We start from the raw sequence: 24,600 nt of genomic DNA on the forward strand, positions 1-24,600 counted from the left end.
AATATTTTCGAAATGGTTTGCGCTAAAATTATGAAATTCAGTAAACTGTAATAAGTTGGAAGAGGAAAACTTTTTTTTGTATTAATAATTGCAGATTTTAGTCAGAGGCGTCGCATACAGGAAATTCCCTACTTCCCTATGTTACTCTAATTTTTTGTTTGTGACATTTCTTAATTTTTGAAATTAAATTACTGAATCGCAAATATTTTTAAGTCAAAAAGGTATTCTTTTTTCGCTCATTAAGATAGACTGTTTTCGAGAAAAATGAGTTTTTATGAACCAATGCATGATTACATGGACATTGAAATCTATGAAAAAAATAGTTAGAAGATGCGTTGAGATAAACGAAGGCCATTTTCAACATTTATTATAAATAAATGATAAATTCTTAATAACATTAGTTTGTTATAGCTGGTTAATAAAAAATATTTCTATTACAAAGGCGCCTATTATATTTATTATATTAAAAGGCATTTCGATGACCATGTAAACATGCATCGGTTCATAAAAATTCATTTTTCTGGAAAATGGTCTATTCTAACGAGATGAAATAAGAGGACCTATTTTACTTAAAAATATTTGCGAATTACTAATTTGATTTCAAAAATTAAGAAATGTCATAAACAGAAATGTTAGGGCAACATTTACCCAGGACACCTCCTGTCTGTGACGCTTATGACTGAAATCTTGAATCATTAACATAAAAAAAGTTTTCCTATTCCAGCTTATTATAATGTAGCGAATTTCTTAATTTTAGCGCAAATCGTTTTGAAAATATTCCGAAATAACCACCTTCAGAGTTCCCCCTTTAAGGAGTTGTAGTCTCTTTAAGAAGCAATTTTTGGGGTATGTTTATAAGAACATTTCTTATTATTTTAATCTCCTGGAATCACCTTCCAAAATATTTCAATGTTATTTTCGGATACCCTGTATACAAGGTAACTCTAAAATATCTGTACAAAATTCTATCACAGATTTCTGAAATAAACACATGACGATTTGATCCAATTTACCTTAGTTAAAAACTAAACGGTTTCCAAAATATAGGACATCAAAGTAAGAACTAAAAAAAGGAAAAAGAAATTACTTCGTTTGTAAAGCTACTATGTGAACAAAATGTTGCATCTTGAAGTTTTTAGGGGTGAGAAATTAGAATCCGTTTATATTTTCGATGCACATTGTAAAGGGCACTGTCTGCGGTAGGCGCACTTTTTTTTTAAAAGGAATAACTTTTTTATCGCACGGTATAAAATTTATTTATGACTAAATTTGTGTTTCTTACGTGTTTTGTGAAAAGAAGATATGTTGATACAAGTTTCTGTGGGCATTCCTTCTTGAAATACTTGAAGTTTAAAGTTCGCTGCATGTATTAAAAAATAACTTTACAGTACATATTTATTCGTGTAGTTGAAACGAAAAAATCAAAACATTCAATTAACCTTCAATTTTTATTATTTTAAAAAAATCTTCATATTTTTAATTGTTTATATCAACTTTTGAATGATTATTTTGCATGAATGAAATTGTACCTACTCGTATCTATTAAGAGTATAGTTATTGTTGAGATTAAAAGTGTTTCAAAGATGGTGATAAATTTTCGAATTTTGTAAAACTTCAATTTTTCAAATGACCGAAACTTACACAAATGTAGAACCAGTCGATATGTTATTAGTTTATGATGAATAGAGCAAATTCTAACTTCTTACGCCGAATCAATCTTTATATGAGATCAAAGGAGGTTACTTTGAACACTTATTAAAAGTGGTATTTTTTACACCGTTAAATCTTCGTTTTCAAATAGTTTGTAACGTATTTTTAAGTTTTTACTTTTTTCGTTTCAGTTATACGAATAGATATGTATATAGCATCCGGCTTGACACTACTGTAGATATAGGATGGTGCTTATATCTTATAATGAAATCACAGGTCAGAAAAAGATTATAAATGTGCGTTTATTAATACAAAGTGAATAAAGCGGAGGACGAAGTAACTTATGAATTTATGAACGCGGACGCGACTCCTAAGTTGCCAACGACCAACCGAACCCAGAAGAAAAGAAAGAGCCTGTAGATGCCCTGCAAATCCTTAAATACTAAAACCCATGATGATAAACCATGGACGTATCCTGGTTAGGGTGCCATTTGCACTACCCGTCACATTAAACCGTAGCGTCTTAGTTGGGAATTGAAACTGCAACTACAGGGCCGACGGAATCTATTACGTGGAATTCAAATGCCGACAAAGTATATTGCAGGCAGTTTCAATGCCGACTAAGTTTATTGCGGGGATTTCCAATGCCGACAAGCCATAGAGTGGGAAATTCCCATGCTCCAATTAATGCCTATCACGGTCGTACCTCGGGGGTATATTAATCTTAAATATGATACCTACTATCTAACGTCTATCAAACGTGAAAGTAACACCTATCTACAAGAATATCCCAACAGTCAACTGCGATCCTATATGTGCTTTAAAGTTATTTCTCAAGACATGCAGCGAACTTTAAACTTTAAATATCTTAAGAAGGAAAGCCCATAGGAACTTGTACTAAGATACTTTTGTTTTGTAAGATATGCAGGAAAACACAAATTTAGTCATAAATAAATTATGTACCGGGTAATAAAAAAGTTATGCTCCTTTAAAGGGCGTTTACTTAGCGTGGACAGCGCTCTCTACAGTGTGCATCGAAAATGTAAATGGTTCTGATTTCTCGCCCCTAAAAACCCCCGATGCGACATTTTGTTGAGATAGTAGCATTACAAACGAAGCAACTAATTTTTGTAATTTCTTTTAATCTTCACTTTGACGTCCAGTATTTTGAAAACCGTTGGACTGAGCCAAATTAGATTAAACTGTCATATTTTCGCTTCAAGAATGTGTAGTGGAATTTTGCACACACTTTTTTGAGACACCCTTTATATAGATTTTCTCCATAACTTTTTTATTAATAACATAGATTTTGCTATTCTGAGGCAGCTTTTGTGCAGGAGAGAAATCAAGGGAAACTTACCCGATCTCTTAAGTAATCTAACGGTTGAACCACTTTTCAAGTACATTGTAGTTACCGATAACGTCTCCACCTGGCGCCAAAGCGTTCTATTTTATTACCGTGAAGGCATAAACTTTCAGTCAGAACTTTAATTAGCAATATCAAGCTTCAGAACCAGGACTGCGTTTAAAGAAGTTCTTGTGTTACGTCGAGTCTGCACCGCTCTGCTTATTTTGCAAAAATAAATTTAATTCAATTCGTCTTTGAAGTATGAGGACGATGATTAATTCAATCTGCACGGAGAAATGAACCGCGGTTAAACGGCGCAGTTCATCTCCGATGATTGAAATAATGGAAGTAATTAACAAATGCTCCACATGGAGAGCAAATTTCCATTTCAGCTTGCGAGTTTATTGCCGGAAAATAGAGGAGATTGCCAGATACCAGAATTTTTGCACGATTAATAAAAGCTTCCCGAATGCCTCTAATGCCAGCCTTTGGGTTGTTAATGCCATAAATAACTCGAATATTGCCATGTTACTGGAGTGCGTTTTCCAATTACATTTCCTATTTGCTCCTTTCGGGCTGCATAATTATTCCACGCCAATCTAGTGGCAGTGTTATAATTGGGTGTTTCTGACACTACGTAATTAATAAGCGATTTTCTAATATTCAGCACATTTCAAGTTCGGGATTGATCGTTTTGCCATTTTAAACAGGATGGATGAAAATCTGTGTAAATAAACCTGGATGTCCTGAAATATCTTCAGATTTATCTTATTTAAATAAATATCACTTGACGTACGTACAGAAGTTCGATTGCTAGACGAGTGCAGTTTAGTTTAATTTATGGACGAAATTTCGGATAAAATTTATTATTAATGACTGGAACTCAGTAAGTTTCAATAAATTTCCTTTTCGACTAGAAATCTTATTAACTCACCGGCAAAGCTGAGGCACATGCCTAGATAAGTAAATATACAAAGTGCAGTCAAAGCAGGGAAAAAGTTTTTATAGGCATGGAATATCCATCGTTTTCTGGGATATTAATTGAAAATTTTGAATTTAAAAAATCTTTAAAAATCCCTGAAAACCTCCATAAAACTCCTGAAAATCTGAGCAAATTTATTCTTATATCCTCATTAAACCTAATCAATGCTGATTTTGTAGAATTCACAATGTTTTAAAAACGCATTTATCGAGGTTCCTCATACTGTGATTTTTGCAATTTTTCTCATTAGGTTTTTTATTAGAAAGTAATCATTAATATCCTTAATTAAGACCTCCCCCTATAAATGCGATTAAATTAAAAATAATTTAATTGTTTGTAAGCGTAATGAACCTGATTAGTGAATGTTGGTAATTAATCAAGTTCCGATGGATTGTTTTATTTAAATACAGTATCAACACATTGAACGCCATGGTGACTTAAATCGAAATATCATTCTAGCCAACAGGTTTTTTCGAATTTAATCAGATACAAGTTTAGGAGGTAGAAGTTCATTTACTTAAGAGTGAATAAAAGATCTGCCGAGGCAACATACAAAAGATATGAAAATGGCCTAAACATATGAAGAGATCATTCGATTTTGATCTCTAAGTCGTCAAGTCTTATGCACTAAAACTTTACCTGGCACTGAGTTCCATCTATAAAGATATTGAATTGAGGATCAAATCGGAATCTGACGGATGTTTCCATCTGGCATGATAATTGGATTCCCTGGAGAGGATACGTGCCATGAATAGGTCTATGTTGGTGACCTGTTGTTAGTGTTCTGCGCTGGGGCAGTGTTCATAAATAAAACGAATAGTGAAAATGATGATAAAAAAGTATTTGGATATGCCAATAGACAGCATCAAATATTCAGCGCTATTATATAATATAATTGCAGGAGAGGTTAGTAGAAGAGGGGTTGGTACAGTATGAAGTCATGGAAAGGACCTCATAATAGAACACGAGAAGAGAACTAGGGTGGGGGGGGGAGGGATTGGAAGGAATCTCAAACATATATTAAAGCCGGAACATGAAAAAAATTATAGCTTCACCAGTAAAATTTTGCGAAATTTGGCTTTAGAACTGTTGCATGAAAATATTCACAGGCTGATTGTTCTTCCTTTATGATGGTCCTCGAATCAGCAAATTTGAGTGCACGGAAGCTGAGTAGCTAAGTCGGAAGTGGTCAGAATGAATTCCTTGTTATTATACAGGGTGTTTTATTTAAAGTGATACAAGTGATTATCTCTGAAATCAAACTTAAAATGAAAAACAGTTTGAAACAAACATTACTTATTATGAAATTTACCAAAAGAAATTTTTTATTTAATAATAACAGAAAGTTAAAAAAAACTTTTCCAGCAAAAATACTTAATTTTTTAAGCTCTTTGCAAATTTACCAACAAAATGGCGTTCCATTAGAAAAAACTAAGTTGGCCTTGAAATATTCTTCAAATAACCTTTAGTAAAAATTTGCTTATGTGCGTTGGACGTCCCCTTTTATAATAAGCAATGTTTGTTTTAAATTTTTTTATTTTAAATTTGGTTTCGGAGATAATCGTTTGTGTCACTTTAAATGAAACACCTTGTACATTAATCCAGCTCTGCTTCTCTGAAGGCCCTTCCTACACCTCCTACTGTAAAGAATTGGGTAAATTTATTGTCCTCCTCAGACCTATTATCCACATAATGTGATATAGTCATTAACACCAAAGCCCCAGCTCAACTTGCCCTTTGTGCTTTTACTATGGGAAGAGAAACGAAATTCAATCGTATCTTGAGGAGTCGTAATTCGTTTTTGAACTTCGGCTAATAAAATTGTGAAGTTGAAGCCAGGAATTACAGCACAACATAAGATTGCAGGCAACGTAACGTATATCGATATTTATCTATATCTTCTTGCTTAATCTGGAAACTTCTTCGCACTCTGAGCAATGACGATGATTGTTTCGACACTTAGAAACTTTTGCATTGATGCAAAAATTAATTATTGAAGTGTTTTTAAGAGCCTGACTTTTATTGACAAAACATCAAAAGCGGTTTGTCTTTCTCAAAGCAAAACCAATAATTCGCATCTCAAATAAATATAATTATTGTGTGGAAATGGATTTACAGAACAAGAATTTTGTGGAAAACAAAGCGAACGAACAATACTTCTGCTAGCTAAAAATAACATTCGTTTATCTCGATTTCCTTTTTTTTCCACGTTAAGCACCCCCTTCGGGGCCTTAAGTTATTTACCTCGCAAATTAGATTGTTTGAAACCACGAGCTGTTTCAATGTTTTGTTAAAACTTTTCAAAGCGAAATAAAATTTTTCCTGTCCGATTTATAAACCTATCCAATTTTCAACAAATTCGGGAGTCGGTAATCTACGATTTAAATAGAATTTCGCTATTTATCGGCAAAAATTGCCTCAGGCACCACATGTGCTGGTCGTAATTGTTACTTACAATGGAGGCCCTGAATGACGATTACATATTCAAATTAAGCCTGTACGATCAAACCGTTATTATTATTTAGAGACATTAATTTGGCAACTACAATAATGACTGCAAAATATTGCCTAAATATTTATTAGACTCCGCAGATTTTCCTGATTGTCACTCTCTCACCAAACTAATAATATACATTTTCAAACTAAACTGACGCCTACATTATGTTATCATAGGTTTCATTAGGAAAATATGGAATGTTTATAAGTTTTACGGTAATAACATGTGTCAATAGCTGTGCGTTATTAATAAAATGCGACCACCGTTATTAATCTCATTCCTAGTATGCATTACATTAGTAAATATTACGGTTGAGGTGTGTAGGTAGTGAGTGGTATTTAATTAAGATTATGTATGATTATTAATTAGGATTGCCTAGTGATACATTTATTAACGCAAATAAGTGCGTTGAAGCCATAAGTGTACTTCAAACGAGCTGCGATAATTCGACGGGTATTTTTCTTACTCAGGTTTGTGCCACGTACAACCGAGCCATCAAAGAAGGACGATTTTAGGCAATTTGCAACACAGAAGAAAAGGGCCCTAAAAATAAACCCTCTTAGGAGTAGTGTACAATATCCTACAACCAAAACCATTAAATTTTCATGAAGGGCCAAAGTGCTAAATCAACACAGGATTTGTTTCACTTTGCAAATGAGATCCCCATTACTAACCGAAATATTCAAAAGGGTCGCCAATATTGGGGTGTTTCTTGCCAGTAACGTCTTTAACAAGATCCGAGGATTTATTCTGAGTTTGCAGATTTTTAGTTGAGTGTGAAGTCGCAAATAAGAAACTCTCTCACATCTTTATACGATCAGAAAGGTCATATTCAAGTCACAGTCACAGAGGCAAATTAGGGAAATTTGTAAATGGATTCATCGGAAATCACTGGTGTTTCGACAGGATATTATGCCAAATGGGAACGAACGTTGATGTTGATAGATTGATATTTGAATAATTAACACAACCACATATTTAGTAACTGAGTGATAAATCATTACCACTAAATGGTATCGAATGAACCTATTAATTCAATTGCTGACGACAAGGTCTTCTCTTGCTTTCATTTACCTTTCAGATAGTTGATTAATTATTACAGTTATTTTCGCAAAAAATTTTGTCCTTGTTAATCTCACCTCTTCATTTTTTCGCACGTTACTTTTGTCCACTGTTGTGAGAAATATGATTTTTGTTCGACACAATGAAGGTACCATAGACATATCGGAACCAGAATTGCTTAGAGTACTGGACCCACGGAGGGATCTTTCTTTTACATCAAGAATCAATCTTTAACTTTAAAATAGGAAATGTTGAAACAGCATATCTATGGAGATATTATTAATTAAATGATAATTGTAGCAGCTATATGTGCTCGTTATCACTTGAAACTGACATTAATCGTAATCAAAACTATGCTTATATACTAGCTAGTCACGCTCCGATTGGTTGACGGCCGAGCTGTGCGCAGTCGCCCAACACCGGTTCGACGTATCAGTGGTTGCCGGTTGGTGCGACGTCAGGACTCAGATGCCTGAAGACATTTGGATTGTTATTTAAACTTCGAAAAAAAAACCACGTTTCTAATGTTTTATTTTTTCAATGCGGTGCCCTGTAGACCGCTTTAGCTTTTGTCTAACGTACATTGTGATATTTAGAACGAGTGTGCTCTACCTACTCGACTTCGAGGTTTCTCTCCTAATTGAATGAGTTCTTTGTTCTTATATAAACTGAAGATACCTTTGTATTTGAGTAAATTGAGATTGCGGAGGCTGCATCAATTGATAAAAAAAATCTTAAAAAAGAAATTTATCATTGATTTGTTAATTGCAGCAATATCTTAAACTAAAACCTACAAAAACTATAGGTAAAAATCTCCCAAATATATTAATTATCTGAAAATGTAGGTAATTCGTAACACATTTTAGCCCCTATTTTCCTATGCGGGCACGAATCTGTGTACGGAGTATGAGTAAAAGTATAAATATTTTGGCCGTTTTTTATTCATTTAATGCGAGAACTTGCAATTTCGCACCAATTACAGGCTTTACAATTGGGTCAAAATAACCGTCATCACAGCCAATAACCAAGGGGGGAGGGGGATAATAAAAGAGTTGAAATTAAATATTTCCTAGCCTCCATCAGTCTATAATATTTTTTAAAATAGTAAATTTCAGTTCACTTCTGCTATTACCTAGATATTGCACAAATTTCCTTACATTGAATTTTTACCCGATAATATTATTTGAAATTTATCCAATTCATACTACAACTGCAAAAACGTCGCACTCCATAAAAATGTTTTTAATGCACTGGTTAAACCTCGAATAATAGTGAAGCTTTAGAGAATTAAGTAAGAAGAGCTAATCAGTCAAATTCAGAATTATTTTGGATAAGGGTGGTTAATTTTTTCATTTCATTTAGTTTTGAATCACCCCGATAATTTAATATTCAAAATTCATAGCATTAATTCTCGTTACAGGCTAAAGGAAAGAATGGTCATTGAATGCCGGTTATTTATGTTCATATGAATACGTAAGGACATAATAGGAAAAAATAACACAGTACTTTGAATTCTCATTGCGGCATGAGCAATCTTCAAGGCTCGAAACATATTTTTCGGAAATCTGGAAATCATAAGGATTAGTCCAGAACTTTTACAAATTTCACTGCATTTTATTATTAAGCAATCAATGGATTTACTAATTGGTCTCCAATCTGTGAAAGCAGAAAGCAGTTTAGTGCGGAACAGTTCTCGATAAGCCTTGGGCTGTAAATTTTCTACAGCAATTCCACCTAAATAATTAAATTATTGGAGCAAATATTATAACAGTTTATCAGGCACAGAACTGCCATGGAGATAATTGAATTGATGCTGTGGATGTGGAAATTATTGTCTTTATAGAGTTTTCCACGTATGGTCAAGATGATTCAATAGATTCAAGCATTGGAAATTCTCCCTGAAAAATAATTTCCATTAATTCAAAAATCAACCAACACTTTGTCTTTATTTCAGGGAGCAAATATTCTAAATGCCTGCTATGTTGATAATGGTTATTTATGTGTAGAGGACTGAGAGAAGGAGATTACGCCCGCATTCGAAGTTCGAGGTCCGATGCGACGCAAAGGGCCTTAATTCGATTAAGGGTGTAATCCTTCTTTCGGTCCGTGGTGCGTACCACATTTTACGCACAAACGATTGTTTTTATTTTACACATGCAAATAGAGTAATATTATACCTAGTTATTTAATTAAAGGCGTGTAAAAAATTATCAAGCATTATTTTTAATTTACGGTCCGTTGCCAAGATCGACGAGCGTTATTGTAACTTTCAGGCAAATCGCCGCGAGCGACTGGCCGCAAAAATAAAATAATGCATGCTGGTCGTAAACTTATTGTTTCCACCATGGAAACAATTTCGATCCATTTGCGCGTAAAAATACTTATAACGGGAAAATTATGAAAGTTTTAGCGAAGTTTCCAGGTATCAAGAACTATTTCATCAATATCCAGATAACTTTACCCAGAAGATGATTTTGATTATTGTGAGTGAAGCGAAGTTTTGTTGTTTTTTTCTCCGTAAACGTAGCATTTTCATCTTCCTTAAAGGTATTAAGCTTGAAGTTTTTAGTAGATTTAATTATATTAAAAGGAGCATCTACTCTCTATCGCGAAAAAGAAATTAAATAATGCAGGAACGAATAGAAAAACATACCCTGGCCTAGTTTCTATAAATTAGAGATGCTGATTTTAGAAATGATTTAAAACCAGCGCTTTTTTGATATCGACTAAATTAAATGCATGCAAAGGGCTACTAATGAACTCTAGAACTAAGAGTTGAATGTCATATTCTTATATAGGTATCACCAGTTCAAGTCGGAATATAAGAATTGTGCAAGTGGGAGAAGGATCGCATGAGTTTTAATATGTTTCCGACAAAGACCAACGAAACTCAAAGGAGCGGCTATCGACTGAAATGGGCGGAGTCAATCCGACTGGCGTCTCCACTTCGATGCTTAGATTAGTATCGATTTCGCGATCTTTGCAGCGATAGAGATTTTTTAAAATATCCGAGCAAAAAGCAGCAATGTAAATAAATAAAAAATAACGAAAAAGCAATAACTCTGCGTGTTAAAATCGAAATTCCTTACATGTTTTACCTGCACCGGTCGATTTATTTATTTTTCGATATCGTTTTAAACGATAAACGAATCGTTTTGTTCCGTTTATCAATTGACTCTGAGTCTACAGCCAGTAATGCGGGCTCAGTGTTGAACCCACAAACAAATATTAGCGAATTCTGATCATCTTATTCATCAGTGACGTAACTAAATTATTCTATAATGGGGAAATGTAGAATAATTTATAAATAAATAAAAATTCGAATCTAATTTAATGCTTCATTAGAGCCTTTATCAGTAAAAATTCTGAAGAAGTGAGAGATCTGGCAACTGCGCCTGGAGTGACCTCGCCCACTTCATCCGTCAGCTTCTTAACGCACTTCGTTGGTCTTTGTCGGAGGCACATTAAAACTCATGTGGTCCTTCTCCCACTTACACAATTCCTATGCTCCGACTTGAACTAGTGACACCTGCATATGTTGTTATTACTTTTATTTAATAACTACTCGTTTGTCGTTGTTCATAATATATTTTATTTTTTTACTGTATTCTCATTTAAAGACATCTATTTTTTTCAAAATAATTCACACCTCTGTCCTCTCAATAATGGACACCTCTATATACTGGGCAATTTACGATTATTTGTGGGTGTCGTCTCTTAGGCGGTTTTTGTGTAGTATATTTTCATATTGTGCCGAAAAAACACGGTTTGAACTGAAGGCTCTTTTTCACATAATGAGAATAAATGAATGAAGTTTTTTCAAGTCAACAAGTTTTAATGCTAAATTATCAGGCTATTTTAATGCACGAGTGTAATTTTGGAGAAAATTTTACGAATAAATAATTCAAAATAGGGACTACAGAGAATATGTCTATCTCTGCGGAATACTGACAAAAAATTTGCAGGAATTTTCGAGACGACTTCTGGTATCTATCTCAACCTCCGATTCCAAAAATAATAATACTGCAGGTCAGTTAAAGTGCAATTATCGCTGTGCAATTATCAGTCTAGCGTACAATTACCGCTGTAACTTTTCGATAATAGCGTTGCTTAAATGGACAGTTTAACATAGGAAGGCAATATTCGATTTACAGTCTCAGAGTGCTCCATGATTGCTTTAACGGCGATGTAGTCCGGCAGATAAGGACAGGATTTCCGGCCTTTTAAGGGATTTAAAAGTGCGTGAGTTCTGGTTACCAAAAGGGACTTATTAGACAACGTGAGCGTGTTTTTCGTATATAAGAAACAGGATATTTATTTGTTTGCCTACTATTTTGCTCTGAAGATGATGTATTAATTTTTTCCATTTATGATCTGGCTGCTAATAAACAATATAAAAAAATTGATATAAAATAAAAATTAATAAATAAAACAAAGAAAATATTTTTTCCCCCATGAGGTATACGATTTTATTCTCAAAGTAGTCCCCTTTGCTTAGTAAAATTGACTCACTAGTCTCCTGAGAAGTATGTTAAGCGAAACCACAACCGAGAATTGCAACCGAAAATCTACCAGACTAATGTTTGTCTTTGTTTTGAAAACGCTAGTGGATCAATTTACGATCTGCGGTTTCGATTTACTCGGACCTGCCCCCGGAAATCTAATTGGAGATTGGAACACTCCTAGCTCATCTGATAAATTTCACATAGTGATGGTGATCTCGTAACAAATTGTCACATTACATTGATAAACACAGGTTTTGCGACATGACAATTTTTAGGCGTTCCTAATGTAGGAGAAAGTTGGGTATATTGGACAATTTGTTAAATTGGACCACTACTACATCTCAAATTGTAGTTTTTACTTTCATGAGTTGGCAGCATCATATGACTAGGAATAATTTCATGTTGGTCGATAATTACATTTTTTCACTTAAACTGACGCAATCGTATGTTGTTTGCAAAATACTAATTTCGAATGTTTTAATGCAATTTTTAGTGTTTCATTCTAAAGGCGTAGTAAAGTTAATGGTAAGTTTTCAGTGCTTGTATTTATAATTTACATTAATTATCTATCTACAATTTATTGCAGTGACACAAATATCGGTTTTTATAGGTTGTAATTTTTTTTAAATTTTAACATTGTGCAGTTTGATAAATTGGACCGCAGGTAGTTGGGTAAAATGGACCGGTCCAATTTAACTCATGTAAGTGGTTTTCTTTACAGATGACGGAAAATAAGTATGAAAAGTGGAAATCTAAAGATTTGCAAAATGCAATACATGATTATAAAAATGAAGGTATTGGTCTGATTGAGTGAGTGCGAAAAATTACATCAAATTCCTAAAGCTACTTTGAAAAGATATTTGGATAAGGGCGATACAAGCAAAAATGCGGAAATAAACAAAGAAAGGCTGTTTTTAAAGAAAGATTTGAAAATATATATTAGGTGTACAACTTTGCTTCCGCCGTTTTTGAATAGATGTATGTAGCGGTAAGTAATGATCGAAATAAATAACCCCATGTGGGCATGCAGGAGCCTTGGGCACCTGTTAACATAACCTCATAAAAATATTAGTCTATTTGTGTCTTCATCATAAAGTTATTCGCAATTGAAAATGTCAGTGTACGAGCCAAATTCTCGTCATTTGCGGGAGGTTTTACTTTTCTGCTTCAATATGAAGAAATCTGCTGCTGAGGCTCATCGAATGCTCTCAGATACTTATGGGGAAGCCACTATTAGTGAAAGGACATGTCGTGAGTGGTTTCAGCGCTTCAAGAACGGTGATTTTCACGTCGAAGACCAACATAGCGGTGGAAGAAAGAAGGTTTTCCAAGATGCGAACTTGGAAGCATTACTTGACGAAGACTCGTGTCAAAGTCAACAAGAATTGGCACAATCATTGGGAGTGACTCAACAAACAATCTCAAAACGCCTCAAAGACATGGGAATGATTCAGAAGCAAGGATATTGGGTGCCGTACGAGTTGAAACCAAGAGATATTGACAGGCGTCTGTTCGCTTGTGAACAGTTGCTTGCAAGGCAAAGACGGAAGGGATTTCTGCATCGTATTGTGACTGGGGACGAGAAATGGGTTCATTACGATAATCCCAAACGCAAAAAGACTTGGGGATATCCCGGCCATGCTTCCACGTCGACGGCCAAACCGTCTATTCATGGTTCCAAAATCATGCTCTGTATTTGGTGGGATCAACTCGGCGTAATATATTATGAGCTGTTACAACCAACTGAAACAATCACAGGTGCTCTTTATCGAACCCAATTAATGCGTTTGAGCCGAGCATTGAAAAAGAAACGGCTGCAATACAACGAGAGACATGATAAAGTGATTTTGCAGCACGATAATGCTCGACCCCATGTTGCGCAAGTGGTCAAGAAATACTTGGAAACATTGAAATGGGAAGTCCTACCCCACCCGCCATATTCTCCTGACCTAGCTCCTTCTGATTATCACTTGTTTCGATCCATGGCACATGGGCTAGCTGACCAACACTTCCGGTCTTATGAAGAAGTAAGAAATTGGATAGAATCGTGGATCGCTTCAAAAGATGTCCAATTTTTTCAACACGGGATTCGTATGCTGCCCGAAAGATGGGAGAAAGTAGTGGCCAGCGATGGACAATACTTTGGATCCTAAAGGTATAATTAGTTTTTTACAATAAAATCGCGAAATTCGGAAAAAAAACGGCGGAAGCAAAGTTGTACACCTAATAGTTGAGCGCATTTTGAAGCAGGAACAACATACAGGTTGTCCCAGCTAAAAAGGAACAGAGCAACTTTAGGGCATTTGCCGATTGAAAATGAAAAATCGCCGAAACACGTAAAGTTTGTTGAAAGGAGGAAACATTTTGCGCATATTTTCTAATCACCGTGTTCAACCCCTACGCAGGGGCGATATTAACTCTAAAAATTTTAAATGGAATGACCCATCAAGTGGTACCTCTTTTTAAAGGTCTTTATAGCCTTTTTTCAAAGCACTTCAATTTTTTTAGCTTGGTCAAAGATTTTACAAGATATTGCAACTTAAACTGGAATATTTGTTTACTTCAAATATGGAACAAACATTTAAGGAATTCAACAATAATCAATCGGAATTTCAACACCTGAAGGATTTCGATGTATTAAAGTTACTTTCTAGTAGTAAAGTAATTTGTAAGCACGCTATATCACAATGTTAAAAGTAACTTTAATACATCGAAATCCTTCAGGTATTGAAACCTGAGCTTGGTATGTTTCATTTTCACTGGGACACCCTGTATATTCGACTTGACAATTACAGATGTTTGTAGATTAGTTTACCAAATTGCACACAAGAATTCTATTCCTCACAATTTCAATCACATAAAAGAAAGGCCAGGCGAAGCTTGGTATTACGCTTTCATGAAACCACATAAAGATAAAATCGGCCCCAGAATCCTAGAAAAAAATAACTAAGCTTAAAGAAAATAAAGGAAACAAATCGATTTGTAAATCAGAAAATAAAGGAAAGCATAATGCGGAAAAGATATGTGTAAAGAAGCGTAGGAAAATGATGAAGGAAAGCGCGACTGACGAATCAGACTACGAAAAAGATATGTTAGTTCTTGATGATTCAGTCAGCTGAATGTCAGAAGACTAAGAGAATGAATGGACCAAATGTAAACTCAATTATTTTAACAAAAAATGACCTAAAGTGGATTGATTGCAATGTGCACGCTGTAATAATTGAAATCATGAAACTTTCACCAGTAATTCCAACGTATGCCATAATTGTGTTTCTTAATTTTCCGATTTATATTTACTACCGCTAATACTTAACTATCTAACATTGTTCTTTCAAGATGTTTTTTAAGAAAAACATTTATTTTTCATCGTTTTGCTTTGTTTGCTTCAAAGTTTAATTTGGCCACCCCGTGGTCCAATTAATACGACTTGTCGGCTGATTTGGAACAAACTTTTGACCTCAAATTTTGTTCACTATTGAGAAATGTGTAACAATCGTGTTTAGTTATCTTTAATAAATATGACAATTAATAACTGTCGTTCCATTTGGAGTAATGGATAATTTGGTCAGTTCTAAATTATTCCGAAAAAAAATAGACTTAACCAAATTGGTCTAATATAACCGACTTTCCCCTATTTTAACACCCTGAAATCATGTTTGAAAACAGAATTGTTCTAGCATCCGTAGATATTCTGCAACATGCACAGTTGTAATTTAAAATACGTAAAATTTCTTACATTACATCCTGGCGCGATATATGTACGTACGTCGTGATCCATATGTCCTGTTAGGACAAGTCTGTTCCTGTTTATTACATCTAAACAGTACACGCTTCGCGATCATATGGCGTTTATTAGTAGACCGGCTTCCGAATCGGTTGTTTTCGATTTGTTGAACACTAAAACGTTTTGGGTTCTACGTTGATTTATGTTTTTTAATTTACTGTAATTGCGACTAACTTTAAATACAATGCTTATGTGGTGTGTAAATAGTGCCGACAGTTTTTGTTCCGTGTGCGGCGGAGTCACTCTTAAATCGCAAAAACGTAATTTAACTTCCCTTGTGCAAAAAACTTACGAACTTTATTTCGGAGTTCAAGTTGGAGATCAAGACAAAGCATGGACCCCTCATATCCGTTGTAAGACATGTGTAACGTTGTTAACAGGTTTGTTGGAAGATGCAAGCAGTAGAATGCCCTTTGCAGTACCAATGGTTCGAAGGGAACCGAAAGACCATATCACAGATTGCTATTTTTGCCTCACACATATTAATGGTATTGGACCAAAATCTAAGCATAGCGTTAAATATTCTAATTTACAATCAGCTTTACGGCCCGTCAAACATAGTCATGAACTTGAACAAGAAGAACTCGAATCCACTAATGGTTCAAGTGATTCAGACCTCGTAATGGAAATGACAACCCACCCTTTATTTGACTTATCAGGCCGTTTAGCATCGCCGCATCTGATTTCACAGGGCGAACTTAATGATTTAATTCGAGATTTAAATCTATCAAAAACGCAATCAAAACTTTTAACATCTAGATTAAAACGATGGAATCTTTTCGACAGTGATGTAAACATTACTTTTTATTTAAAATGCCGAAAATACCTCGCATATTGCTTTCTTCAAGAACGGGATTTAATATAAGGTGATTTTTTTAGCTCACCTACAACATAAGGCCGACGAAACGTTAAGTAATTTTAAGAAAAAACTTCATATAGACATATCTCCGATTTCAATTATTTAAGAATTTAGAGGACTTTAAAGTTTTCTGTATATTACCTATTTATTACTAAACAGCACACAAATGAGACAGTTAAAAGTAAAAATATCTTAGCAGTTGCTCAAAATGTCTTCCTTTTGCAAGAATACATGCTTCAAAATGACGAAGTAATGAATTTTTCGCCCGAATCAAATATCTAGACGATTTTTTATATCAGCAGCATCCATCTGTATTCTATCTAACAACTGCTTTCTTGAGGTAATTGTCTCTTGTGAAATCCAAAGAATTTAAGTCGGGAGATCGCGGTGTCCATGAAACTGGGCGAGCATTACTAATTCAATTATTTCTAAAATGTTCGTTTTACCACATGACAACTACCACTCCTCGATGAGGGGGTGATACACCATCATGCTAGTACGAGATAGTTTGAATTAAATTAAGTAGCATATCTTCATCAAGTAAATCAAAAAGTGCATTGTTTAAGAAAATCCTGTAGGAATCTGCATTTAAGCGTTCATCAAGTTCATACAAGTCTAATAAATTGTTGTTAAAAATCCCGCCCCAAACGTTGATGCCGAAACGTTGCTAAAATCTTCTTGACTTAATCGCATGCGGATTTTGTAATGCCTAGATATTTTTATTACAGAAATTATTTATCCCATCTTGTGCAAAATACGATTCATCAGAGCAAATAATGGGTGAAATAAAATCATTGTTTTGAGCGTGCTGCTGCAATAACCAATGACAAAATATTAATCGCTGCTGTACATCTTCTAGACGTCGAACCTGAACAGACTCTAGATGATAGGGATGAAGGACTTCGCGGTTCAGCACACTCTATACAAAAGTTTGACTTAAATGTAGATTGTTTGCTACTATTCCAGTGCTAATTCCAGGATTGTCAATAACAGAATTAATTACAGCTTCTTCGTTCTCTATATTAGCTTCATGCGGTCGAATAGCTTTTGCTGGAACAGGATTACCTGTTTCTCGCAATCTTCTGAAGGATTCGGCAAAAACTGTATAATGGAGTTGATGCCTATGTGGGTATATTTCTTGATATTCTTGTGGTAGTTGATGACTATTACCATTATAGTAACTATATGTATACGAAAATTATGTCGGCATATTATTCAGCGCTATAAATATACATTTTAGTAGTGAACAATGTTTATTTCTAATGGCTACATTTTGCTTTAGAAATTATCTAAATAAGTTGATTCGGTTGAAAAATTCATTACTTTGTCGTTGTGAAGCATGTACTCTTTCAAAAGGAGGATATTTCGAGCAACTTCTATGATATTTTTATTTTTAACTATTTCATTTGTGTAATAATAAATTAATGTTTAATAACAAATAGGTAATATACAGAAAACTTTAAAGCTCTCTAAATTATTAAATAATTGAAATTGGACATATGTCTATATAAAGTTTTTTTCTTAAAATAACCTCAATTTCCATCTGCCTCACTTTGTCGGTCAGCTAAAAAATTACCCTGTATACTGCTCAGATGTCAACAATCTAACGCATTAGGACAGAAACATGATCCTAATGCTCGGCGTCTATTTATTGATTCTTCCAAACTTAGTTTAAAGGCGATATTGATCCACAACGGTAATAAATAACCATCTGGACTTATAGCTCATGTAGTTGATATGAAGGAAGCATACGGAAACATACGAGCCCTTTTAGAACATATCCGTTATAAAGAATATGAATGGGGCATAGGTGGAGGTTTAAAAATAATAGCCCTTTTCTTGGAATGAAATTGGAATATACCAAATACTGGTGTTCCCTTTCCGAAAGGGGCAGCCGTGCGCGAGATCATCATTATGTATAGAAGGAGTGGCCATCACGTCAAGCACTAACCCCGGGACTAAAAAATATTACAAATGAACCACTGGTTGATCCCAAAAAGGTATTACTTCCACCTTTGCATATTAAATTGGAACTCATGAAAAATTTTGTGCAAGCAATGGATCGGAATTGAAGAGGGTTCTTGTATCTAAAACAAAAATTTCCGAGACTTAGCGGAACAAAAATTAAAGAGGGCATATTTGTGGGTCCACAAATAAGGGGAATAATGAAATATGAAATATTTGACAATATGCTAAAGGAACTGAATTACGAGCTCGGAGCGCTTTTAAATCCGTTATTAAAAATTTTCTTGGAAATGTGAAACCTGACATTTACAAAGATATTGTGAGTGAACTACTTAATATTTATAAAGGGATGGGATGTAATATGTCTCTCAAAATTCACTTTCAGGACTTTCACCTCGATTTTTCCCCGAAAATTTGGGGACAGTAAGTGACGAGCATGGAGAACGGGTCCACCCAGACATTTCTGACATGGAAACACGATATCAAGTAGTATCACTGTGCTAGCTGATTATTGCTGGACATTGTTAAGGGATACTCCAGAAACAAAACATCACCGTAAAACACCAAAAGCTACATTCTGATTTATGTACATTTAAAATTAATAGTAAAATACATCTGTCGTTATGTTTTGGTAGAAAACAACGTTTTATAGCAAAAAAACTGTGGGTGGTACAAAAAATATAAGGCCATTTTCGGCTTTTTCGACGAGTTTTTCATGATAAACACCTTGTTTTGTTCATGTCACCAAAAAAAAGTTCATTTTTGTTTGCCAGTGTTATTGATAAATTATTGTTGTGTCGAGTCCACCACTAGATTAATTCGATCGAGTCGTATTTTTGGAAATTTGGCGAAAACAGCCTTCAGGACTGACCTCTAAGCGATTAACAAGCGTCTAATTTGCCAACAGTTGCCTTCGAGGTTAGGCCGAAACCGAATCGCAAGCAATCTCAAGTGCAACAATCATTTTTCAGCACCTATTGTGTGGGAAAATAAGCCGTCCTGTATATGCTGTCCAAAGCAAAAGACGCAGTGGGTATCTCGCAAACAGTGAAAGATTAGGAGGTTGGCTAAATTTGGAAAAAAAATTCCTAACTTGGAGGTCAGCAAGATGATGCTTTCAAGTTTGTACGATTCCGGCCACTTTTGCAGATATCCGGTAAAAACCCAATATTCACATTCCCGTTGTGCCTAAACAAAGTTTTAGAATTAAAAATCGCAGGACAACGAAAATAAGGTTTGTAAAGATACTTTTTTGCGATTACGGCCAAACCTATTGTTTCCTATTGTATTACGCAATTTTCAAATAATTTTTGTGTTTAAGCTTGTGGCAATCTTAAATCTACCAACACCAAAAGCATTAAAAAGACGTATGAACAACGTTGGCTTAGAAATCCTTATCTCGGATCCAGTATATCCTCTTTGATAATAGCGTTAGACTCATTATTACCCTTAGACGAAAATTAAAGGGTTTTCAAGGCGTGATAATTTAGTTAATAGAGAGTTAATAGATAATGTAGCCTTTGTATCTACTCGGTTTTGTTAATTAGCACACTGTTGACAGGTTCATTCGGCATACTGTTAATTGCTTAAATTAAGCAATTATATATTTTTTCGATAAAATCGCGTACATCTTGCCTGCATGTCCTAAGGCGAAGTTTGTGGCCATTAAAAAAAATAATTATCAGATAATATTAGTTACGGGGCTTAATGACGATATTATTTATCATGGACTGCATACTGTAATTTCCTGTTTAATTTTAAATCCAGTAAATAACTAATATTCAAATCTCGTTAATTACGAGGTGCTCGATTCCATTGTTGTTTTCTGGACAATATTTTATAGTAAGATTAACATCATTGTCATTATGTGGGCAAGTCCCACAATGTGTTTAGAACTAGATGGTAATCGTCAGAGATTTCAATGTCCGTGAATCTCTGTAAAGTTTGTTGGAGATTAACTATTGTACTCAAGAGCTGCGTTGATAATAACGTAAATAGGAAACTGGTTTAACCCCATTTGAATTTATAAGCAGTTTCAATTCTTCGAGCTTCGTTATATGTTGCCCTTAGGCTAAATCTTAATTATTATTGTGGACCATGGCTGGAAAGTTGCTCCTAAAGCATCTTAAAATTTTATTACATGCAACCTACTCCCGAGTTCATCTTCCTAAATAACGACAAAGTTTCGAAACGGATAGCTATGAATGTGGTTTAATGGTTATAACTTTATGTAACTTCACAGCTTAACTTTGATTCAAGAGTTGGTTTCTTTAAAATTAGAATTGTTTCGCGGACAAAGCCAGCAAAGCACTTCGGGGTTGTAATACACGAAAAGCAATTAATAGTTAAATTAAAGTTCTAAAATTAATGTTTTTGAAAATGTTCACCGGAAATTTAAGGGCACGTAGTAGTTCCCATTCTCCTAGGCCCTTCGCAGCAGGATTACTGATAGCTACTTGTCTTTGTTTGTAGTTTATACACCTTTGAGCTGCCATAATTTGCTTTACCCCTTTTCATCCTCACTGCTTACCGACAAGAGTTAAGGGACCTTGTTGTTATGTAAATGCCACAAAGTTAGTCCGGAATTTTAAGGTAGGCCTCTGGTATTAGCTCGAAACCCTAAAAACGTGGGAATTAGGCAAAAAGTCTTTTAGTGACGTTAAATTTGCCCTTTTATGTTTGTTTTACGCGACGGGGAGAACTGTTATGGCGTCTGTGTTGATCTTTTATTTGCCTGACAAATCCGGTTTAATTCATTATTCATTAGGTCTCTATGTAAAAGGTGTGGGAATTCGTGATAGCTCCTCTTGTAGTAAATTCCTTTATACGGGGTGTTTTGTAGATGGTTGAAAAAAAATTTTAGGTGATGGGGAAGCTATTTGAAACTGATTTAACCTAATTTACCTCCATACAAAACCTCACGGTTTTTCGTGATTTTTCACAAAATTTGAAATTTAGACTTTAATCATTTTATTTTTAATAGTGGCTTGGACTACATTTATTTTGTATCGTGAGCATATGTCTCCTTCACACAAACCACAAAAATTCAAATTCGGCCATAACAAGGATAAAAAAAGGAGTAGTAAGTTAGCAGGAAATGAAGAAATTATAGAGTTTAAATTATTAGAAATAAAATCTTATTACAACCGAGATTTGTAAAAATCTTTAAATGCGACAAAAACTTATTTATTTTGTGCCCTATCTAATGGCGGATCGCATGTCACATAAAGTTTACAAAAATCTAATCAATTCGGTATCATTTAAGGAAAAAGACAATAAAAATCAACTGATAATTTTTTAACATTTATGAAATATTTTGTGGAGCTTCACCATTGTGTATCCAAGTTCTACACCTTCTTCCAACTTGGATGAGAGTTACCCGAAGCCGTATTTCTTCTTTCGTTGTTTGAAATGCAGAATTTATTTTTCTTCGTAACTGTTTTCGAGATTGAAGTTCTTCATTGTAAACTAAAACTTTGGCACGTCGATGTCTAAAGGAGTTAAGTCTGGGAACCTTACTGGCCATGTTCTATCGCCGTTTCTATCGATCCACGAATTAGAAAAGATGTGTACGTGCTGTCTTACAATTCTTCGATAATGTGCTGAACAACCATCATTTTGGAATACTATGAATCTATGTTCTTCTAAAAACTGCAAACCATTTAATAGTTCCGGAAGACCATTTATTAGAATATCAGTTAGGTAAACTCCATTAAGGTTGTCCGGTAAGTGATGTGGCCCTTCGAGGGAACTGCCAATGACGCCCACCCAAATATTGAGACTGAACTTTATTTGGAGAAATAATATGAATAAAAATTAAAAAAAAGAAATGCGCCTTCGAGTAACTACTCGTCGAAATTCGAAAAAAGTGTAGCACTGATATGTGCAATAGTGGAGTTCAATTCGAACAAAGTCTTTAATAAATGTAAAAAAAATATTTCTTGATTTTTATTGTTTTTCTTAAATGATGTCTAATTTATTAAGTTTCGTAAACTTTATGTACACACCATTAGATAGAGAAAAAAGCGAATAAGCTTTTGTCGCATTTGACAATTTTGGTTGGAGTAAAATTTGATTTCTAATAATTTAAACTCTATCATTTCTTCATTTCCTTTTAACTTACTACTTCTTTTTTTACCCTTATGATGCTTGGATTTAAATTTTTATAGCTCATTTAGAAGAGGCATACATTCAAGTTATAGAATAAATTTAGTTAAAGCCGATAGCACTATTAAAAAATATATTAAAACTTAAATTTCAAATTTTGCCAAACTTGTGAATAATCACATATCGAAAACCATGAGGTTGTGTATAAGGGTAAATTCCATTAAACCGATTCCAAATGGCTTTCTCCATCACCCAAACAATTTTATCGATCCGTCTACCAAACACCCCGCATTTTCATCGAGTTCAAGCTGATCAAAAATAATAGAAAGCTCACTTAAACTTCTTTCTCTTTTTGCTAATAAATTTGCTGAAAAGACTATTTAACTATGAATAGTTAATCTTCACGCTCCGTTAATTTCGAGTATTCATGCTTAAGCTGAGTTCATAATTCTTTCGTTGCTGGCTTCAAACTTCTAATGCCACAAAAGCAAAATAATAAAAAACGATTTGTACAGGATGGTCCGTATGGTAGCTCATCTCCTTATCTCGGAATTTATAAAATTTGTTAAGAATTGCTTAACGAACAAGTTAGTTTATCAATTTTAAATCGAGGTTAAAAATTTGGGCATTTCAACGTTCATAGAAGTGGACATTATTAGTAGGTCATAAATATATCTAAATGTTAGTTACAATATCTTTCCATCGTCTGCATCACGAAAAACCGACAACTAATAAAATAAACATTTCTACTTAAAATCAAAAGTTCCTTTACTTAGTCTAAACGGATTTGTTCTTCAAGCAGCTATAACCTACAGTGTGTCCGCGAATGGAGTGCACGGTAGTAAAAAAATCTGTATTGTTTATTTTATGAAAAAAAGTCATTCTTAATAAAAAGTTCTGCTTGTTGAGAAAGTGAGTTTACAATGTAAACATTTTAGATTAGATGTACAGGGTGTTAATAAATTAGAAAAACATAAAAATGCTTCAAGATAGAAGTATCATTATTTATTATTTTTAACAAAAAATGTCTGAAACAAAGTTGAACTAACAAAAAATCTAAATACAAATTTTGGAATGAAAATTCGTTTTTGTAAAAGTGGAACAATAATATAGGTTTAACGCAATTATTTACATTTAACAAAAAATTAAGATAGTCGATTAATGACGCAACATTTACGTCAATATCCATAACATCTTATTTAGTATCGACCAGTATTTTGATTTTGTGACAGTATTTTCAAAAAGATCAGCAAAGGAGAACGTATTTATTTAATACAATGTTAGGGTATTGGAAATGTGTTTTTTCAATGTGCTATAGATCTTTTTCATGAAACATTTTCAAATCATCGCCTGTATCGAACGGAGCATTGCGAAAATGAGTGAAAAAATTCAGTGAAACTGGATAGGTGGTGAATGTGAAAAAATCTAAGAAAACATACGACGAAAATGGCGCAGCTACATTATTAGCAGTAGGGTCAGTTTTAAATAACCCGACATTATCTTTAAGGAAGTATGGAAAAATAGTGGATTTAAGCAAAAGTTTTACTTTTGAAAAAAAAAAAAATTACACACAATTTTTAAGGAAAACAAAATTAAACCTTTCAAGCCAAAGCTGCAGCTTACACTTGAACATGAAGATGAAAAAATACGTTTAGAATTTTGTTTATGGATGGGTGAAAACTAATTTGAAAACCAGGGATTTCACAGATTTATTTTTTTTACTGATGAATCTACATTTTACACAAACGGGCACGTATCTTCCCAAAATAGTCGTCACTGGACTTTCGAGAATCCTAATTATGTAATAATCAACCGAAGTCAACGTTAGAAAAAAGTTAATG

General features: G+C 34.2%; 1 protein-coding gene across 3 annotated transcripts in view; it reads left to right on the forward strand.

The window, feature by feature from the left end:
• LOC136416896 (trissin receptor-like) overlaps window positions 1-24,600 on the forward strand; it is a 227,352-nt gene that overhangs the window by 19,082 nt on the left and 183,670 nt on the right. The window contains exon 1 of one of the 3 annotated variants that reach the window (XM_066402323.1): window positions 16,203-16,316. The exons of the other annotated variants lie outside the window; for them this stretch is intronic. The gene's annotated coding sequence lies outside the window, so the exon portion shown is untranslated. Of the gene's footprint in view, window positions 1-16,202; window positions 16,317-24,600 lie in introns of those variants that run through there. 3 annotated transcript variants of the gene reach the window in all.

Source organism: Euwallacea similis, chromosome 25 (genome assembly GCF_039881205.1).
Source record: "Euwallacea similis isolate ESF13 chromosome 25, ESF131.1, whole genome shotgun sequence".
Classification (NCBI taxonomy): domain Eukaryota; kingdom Metazoa; phylum Arthropoda; class Insecta; order Coleoptera; family Curculionidae; genus Euwallacea; species Euwallacea similis.